Source organism: Rhinichthys klamathensis, unplaced genomic scaffold, assembly GCF_029890125.1.
Source record: "Rhinichthys klamathensis goyatoka isolate OS25496 unplaced genomic scaffold, OSU_Roscu_1.1 h1tg000330l_1, whole genome shotgun sequence".
NCBI classification, from domain to species: Eukaryota; Metazoa; Chordata; class Actinopteri; order Cypriniformes; family Leuciscidae; genus Rhinichthys; species Rhinichthys klamathensis.
In genome coordinates this window covers 2,096,070-2,103,443 of record NW_026606845.1, presented here as the reverse complement: position 1 = coordinate 2,103,443, position 7,374 = coordinate 2,096,070, and positions in this window count along the sequence as shown.

Below are 7,374 nucleotides of genomic sequence, written 5' to 3'. Positions count from 1 at the left end.
TTCAGGTGCAGATTTCAGAGTTTCAAAACTTTTTTTTACACATTCGCACACCAGTTTTCAGATCACCATTTACAAGGTTTCAAACCTGGAAAACAAACTATACAGTGGGAGAACAATGACAAATTTGAAACTCTGAAAAATTGTTTGCGCAACATCGTAAAAAAAATGTTGCAGTTCTGAAGAAGGAAATCTCAAAAACAACATAATGTTTGCAGAGATATTTTTTAATTTTTTTACATTTTGCAAGCTTGCAAATCTTATTTTTCGATCTTGCAAAACTTTTTTTTGTAAGATTTTGAGTTTTCGAACACTTTCAACCTTTCAGAACTTTATTTTCAGTTTTGAATCATGGCAGGATATTAATCCCATAAAGAAGAGGAGAACGAGGGTGAGGAAGAACGGAGACGGCGATTGGAAAAGAAGAAGAAAAGACGGAAGAAGAATCTGAAAAAGGCTGCATTGAAAGCCGAGGAGAAAGAGCGGAAACGGCAGTTGAAAGAAGAGGAAAGGAAGAGGAAGAAGAAAAGGGAGAAGAAGAAGAAACGGAAGAAGATCCTAAAGAGTGTTGCAAAGGGAGCCGGGGTTGCATTGGGAGTCGGTGTATTAACAGCTGTGAGTGTAGTTGCCTCTGCTCATGGACTCACTGTAAAAAGTTAGTTAACCATGCATACAATAAGAAGGGGGCAAGAAAGAAGAAGAAAAGCAGAAAAAGAAAATTATTAAGTACAGCACTTCACGTAGCAGTGTCATGAGAGCATATGCTTTTACCACACGTCTCATTTGTCATGCTAATCTGATATGAATCATCCTTCTGTACAAATGCTTTTGATATGACATTATTGCCTTGAATGGTCACTATGACAATGTACCTTTTCAAAGGGTACCTATATGTACCTTTCACCATGCATATTTCATTGTGTACACCTTTTCTTTGGAAAGGTACTTTTTGGCACTCAGCTGGATACATGTTTTTACCTTTGCTGGTACATTTGTGAATTTTGTACCTTAAAGTACTTAATTGTACCCTCACTGTATCTTTATTTCTGAGAGTAGTCAGAGTGTGTTGTCTTTTATTCAACACAGTCTCATATTTGTTTGTAACAATTCATTTAAACAACAAAATTAAATGATATCATATGACTTCATTTGCAGAAAAAAAATAATAATTTTGTCATATTCAGCACTGCTTGGTTTTGGGTTCTTCGTGGTTACTTTTATTTTTGCATTATTTTGTATGATTTTTCTGCTGGTTTTATGGGGATGGGGATGACAGCATTTTCATGTTTTGATTATGCAGTTAATGCTAAACTGTAGACTAAAATGTATTAGATCAATATTAGATTTATTTTAAACATGTAAAGAGTGGACAATTATATTATAGAGCACTAGGTTATGCTTAGTTCTGATATATAAACAGACTATAGATTCATCTCAATGTAATAATGTAACTTCAGCTGAATGCATCAGAAATACTGTAACACAGCAAAATTCCCAGTGTTAACCCTTTAGGCGCCAGAGGTTTTTTCCTAAAATGTTCGATTTTGACATCTTAATTTCAAAAGGCTACCTTAAAAGTGAGAAAAGATAGAGACTTTCTGTAAATTAGAGAAATATTAAGGATGACCCAAAGTTTATGTAGGGATTACATTTTCCCATCTAATTTGCATATTATGACGTCATATGGTGGTGGCAATCTTGGATTATAGAATTTTCATGAAAAGTCACGTTTAAATGATAAAATGCAGCACTTCTTTCCCCCCAAAATGTCCATCACCTTCTCTATGCTATATTGCACAATACTGAATGCACAGGTATATAGTAAGTAGTAAACAAACTGTGTAAATCATTACTAATAAATGGTAGAAACAGACCGAATGCATGTAGTGGTTGGCCTTTTGCTGTAGAGATTTTCCATTTACTAAATACAGTAGGCACTCTGATTCCATGTATGGGGCACATAAATATTATTCATATGACATACAAACACAAGTAGACAAGACCTGTTTAGTTCAAACGCTCACTCGCACAGATCATGAGTGACATGATATGAGCAGCGCGGCCAGATCTGCCTCGCGCGCGCGCCGAGTGTGCACAGCTCGGACTACTGTCATTGTCATTGCGACACCTCACCCTGCCTCCACGTTGCCTCCTAACTGTCCTATGAATACTTCGACCTCGTCTAACATACCCAGTGGTATTAGACAAAGTCTCCACCACAATACTGTCGCCGCGATTGCGGAGAGGCTCTGATAACATGGCTCACTCGCACACTAGCTCCGCTTTTGATCGCACTGATTCAATGCGCTCTAACTCGAACATTTTTTATAGAAACATGATGTTTTTTTGATTCGGGGATGAAGTATGACATGTCTGCCATCCAGTGGAGGGGAGGTCGAACGAAATTTGACACCCAATTTGACAAAATCGGCCGTTTTATTCAGTGCCGCATCTTGTCGAGTAAACTCGACCGTGGCGCCTAGAGGGTTAAATCAACACTGCTCGGAGCAAATATGGTCCCACTCTACAGAGTGTTAAAATAACACTGAAGCAGTGTTAAAGTTAATTAGATAATTAAGTTATTAATTAAGTGTTGATTGAGCATTAGTGATGAACACCTGCTGTTAACAAGCAGAATCACTGAAGGAAAGAGAAACACAAGAACTACAACTGACTTTTAGTCACAGCCTTAGATTAAATCAACTGAAGATACAAATACAACATTAAATCTGTGAAGATCTCAGCAGAGGAGGATTAAACAACTCCACAAACAGCATTACCAGCTTCACTTATTACTAACCATACTGACTTTATTTCCGTCAGACGTCTACAGAAGTTCTTATTGAGAATTAACAGAGGTTTAGATGTTGATGTTTCAAAGTCACCATTTAATTTTTAAATTCAAGCTGAATTTGATTTTTTTAATTATTGGGAAAGCAATCTTTGGACAAACACACAGACATCAAGAATCCCCATATGAATCTTAACAATGGTGACATGCTTTATGCCGCAAACATTCTGGGAGGCACCAAGGCATAAAACTCATGGCTCCCAGCATGCATTGCAGCATGATGCATGTCACCATTGTTGAGATTCATACACTGATTCTTGATGTCTGTTGTTTAAAAAAATAATAATAATAAAATAAATAATAAAATTTATGATAAATAAAATTCTGCAATGTATATATAATATTTTAATTCAGCTTGTCTGCTCTGTGTCAACAAAAGAGATAGTTATTAATAACAAATGGCAACTTTTGTCAGGTATAAGATTAGTGAATCATTCAACTTTATAATAATGAAAACTATTACACCTGAATGTTTTGTATTTTTGTCTTTCTTTGTAACACATTATGTGCTTTGGTAAACATTGTAACAAAGACCAAAATTGCACTTTAAAATGACAAGCGTCAAACTTCACAACTAAATGAAATACTGATCACCATAATGGTGACCAACAATTTCAAACCATCGACATCTAAACCTTTTTCTAAAGACATATAACAGAAATAAAGTCAGTCTGGTTATTAATGAGTGAAGCTGGTAATGCTGTTTGTGGAGTTGTTTATTCCTCCTCTGCTGAGATCTTCAGAGATTAAATGTCTTCTTTTTATCTTCAGTTGATTTAATTTAAAGATGTGACTGAAAGTCAGTTGTAGTTCTTGTGTTTCTCTTTCCTTCAGTGATTCAGCTTGTTAACAGCAGGTGTTCATCACTAATGCTCAATCAACACTTAATTAATAACTTAATTATCTAATTAACTTTAACACTGCTTCATTGTTATTTTAACACTCTGTAGAGTGGGACCATATTTGCTCCGAGCAGTGTTGATTTAACACTTTGCTGTGTATCATTAAACAAGACCCCAACTAAAGAGATCAATATAATGGTTCAACACAAATAGTCAGTCTTCACTAGGAAGAGAGGAACATCATGCTTCTTCCTTCATCATCTTCACTGATACTCAGATCTCTCGCTGTTGATTTCTGAGCAATATCTAATAAAGAGAAAGCCTCGAATGACTGTCCACCTGCTCTCAGCGTGATTCCTTCCACTGCAACACAGTCACATATTTACACTATTTCTGTAATAATGTCATATTCAGACTTCTAGCAGATACTGTCACGAAACCTCGACTAACAGCTATTTTTGAAAACTGATTTATTTGTTGATTATGTCAATTAATTGGATATAAAAAATGAAACAAAAAAACGTTATGTATTTTATATGCATTTCAGCATGTCATCATTGTTGAGATTGATATGCTTATTATTATGTATGTGTTTACTTTTGAACCATGATTTTTTATTTTATTCCTTTTATAGTAATTGATGCATCATTCAGCATGTGGTATGGATTTAATAACTGCAGAGCATCTGAAAAATGCCAGTCTTAGGCTTGCTTCCCTCGTAGCAATCAACTTTACTGGTTTGTTGATCCATGGCATACTACCAGATTCAATGTTATCTATTCTGCTTGCCCCTGTTATTAAGGACAAAGCTGGAAAAGTTGGCTGCCTGGATAATTATAGATCTATAGCATTGGTCAGTATCTTATTTAAGGTAATGGAAAGAATCCTCCTTGATAGAGTGAGTGGGTATATATCTCTTCCCTTGATAATCAGTTTGGATTCAAGCCAAACCATGGCACAGACATGTGTAGTGAATTTGTACAAGGCTAAAAATTGCACTATTCTCATGTGTTTTATTGATGCCTCCAAAGCATTTGATTGAGTAAATCACAAACAGTTTTTTTTTATTAAGCTAAAGCAAAGAGGAGTGCCTGGGTATATTGTGAGGGTTCTTGCCTATTGGTATGCCCACCAGCAGATGCATATCAAATGGGGGGTAGCCTATCTTTTAGAGTGTCCAATGGTGTTAGGCAGGGAGGAATCTTGTCCCCTGTCTTATTTAATTGATATATGGATGAACTGTCAAGGAGACTTAATGGTTGTAACACTGGCTGTATGATTGGTGGCATGCTGGTGAATCATCTTATGTATGCAGATGACCTTGTTACTTTTAGTCCGAGTAGTGCTGGGCAATAGGAGCTTCTTAATCAAGGTTCCCAGAGGAGGGAGTGCTAGTCAGATGTTTGTATCTGTAGGAGTAATCACACTGAAAGCACTTTTAAGAAATTTGATCTTTAAGTTTATGCACCGTCTGGATGAGTCTACCAACAGTATCATGGTGGCACTCTCAAATCCCTTATGCCGAGTTCAGACTGCACGATTTTATCCCCGATTTTGGCTCGCCGACAGGTTTTGAGAAATCGCCGACAAATGCCCGAAATCACAGGCAAATCGGTGCTCGTTCACGCGAGTGACAATCACGCAGTGTGAATGAGCAAAGACGCGATCTGAGAGAATCGCCGACGAGTCGCCGACGCCCGTGAGATATTTGGCATGCTAAATATCTGGACCTGTCGGCGATTCACAATCCTGCTGTGTGAATGTGTTCTGACTGAAAACTACATCGGCGATGACCGACAGCCAATGAGAGAGCAAGATACAGGGAGGAGGAGGAGGAGTTATAGACCAGAATATCAGTATATCTATATTTACAATTATATCAAACAAAAACAAAGCACAAACATTTGCGTGACCAGCAGCAACAGCAGGACATTTGCAAAATTATTTATTTACCCCCAACTCTCTTTGCAAAACACAGTCCTTGCTCCCCTCGTCTTCCCAACCATTTCCTGCATAAACAGTTTTTTTTTTTTTTTTTTTTTTTTTTTTTTGCTACAAATCAGTGCACAGACAATTTGTAGGCTATCATTTTTAATAACAAATTCAGTGTCGCACGAGAACTCCGGTCTTACGCACGCGTGATCTTCCGTTATTTCCTATCACTTCTCGCGTTTGTTTGGTTGTGAAGCGTAGTTTGCGGACCAGGCAGAAGTTGTCGGCGATTCTTTCTTTTGTAAAGTCATGCAGTGTGAAACCTCCTGTCGCCGATCCATCGTGCAGTGTGAACACAGCAGCAACTGAATGTTACCCCAGATAGTCATGCAGTGTGAAAACAACAGTGACCCGATTATTTTGAAAATCGTGCAGTCTGAACTCGGCATTAGTGAGCTGCTCCAGGTACACATCCAGACTGAGAGTGCATTGGCTGAAATGTCTGTATGTATTTTACATCAAACATTTTCAATAAAACATCAACATCTAAAGCCCTGTTAATTCTCAATAAGACCTTCTGTAGAAGTCTGACAGAAATAAAGTCAGTCTGGTTAGTAATAAGTGAAGCTGGTAATGCTGTTTGTGGAGTTGTTTAATCCTCCTCTGCTGAGATCTTCACAGATTTATTGTGGATTTCATGTCTGAAGTCAGTTGTAGTTCTTGTGTTTCTCGTTCCTTCAGTGATTCTGCTCATTATCATCATATATGTCTTTAATAATTGTACAATCATCACTCAGTTAATCACTAAATTATTTAATTAACATTAACACTGCTTCTGTGTTACTTTTAACACCCCGGGCCGTTGGTGATCCTCAGACAAACACCGGGGGATTTACAGTGTACAAATATTTTCATGTCAAAAGTTTTAGAATATTTTTCAGAAAACACAAAAAACATGCTGCCCTGAAGCGGTGTGTTCAACGTGCGGTTCAACCTGTTCGGTCTTAACAAGAACTTCTTAGGAAGTTTTGCTTTTCTCGTTTTTGTTCGTTTTTGTTCGTTTTTTCCGCATTTTTCTCATTTCTTGTAAGTTTACATATTCTCTCAGATATGGAAAACTACATGATTATTCAATATACAAGTGAATATCTAAACTTATTGATCAATTGACCCTTTGCTAAGCTCCGCCCCTTAGTTTATGTCATTTGTGTGGCTAATTATTGGCTTTACGATATTTACTTATTACGTATATATTTACATTATTTTTTGTTTCTCTGCAGTTCATGGTCATATTAATGATCTTCAGTATTTCACATTATTGGATCACTTATGTTTGTAGAATGCACTGTGTGTTGGGTCACCAGGGGCCCGTTCTTCGTACGTTGCTTAAAACATCCGAGATCAAACGAGATATCCAAGATAATATCATCGTGCTCATCATGATCCGGCTAATTAGGTTCTTCGAACACTCCTGCCGGTTATGATTAGTATCGCTGGATTGGGTTATCTGAGATAATTGCGCGTTCATGCGCTGGGTTGAAAGGGGATATGTATCGATAGTAGAAACATTGATCAGCAACGCTGCTATTGGCTGCTCACCGTGGCCAAAGAGCGCGCTCAGTTTTACTCCGCAGCAGAGCAAGAGCTATTGCTTGAAGGATAGCAGAATTTGAAAACTTAATTAAAACTTAATTAAAAAATCAAAGTGTGCAAAAGCCAAGAGAGAGGGTTGGCAAAACGTAGCAGACAAAT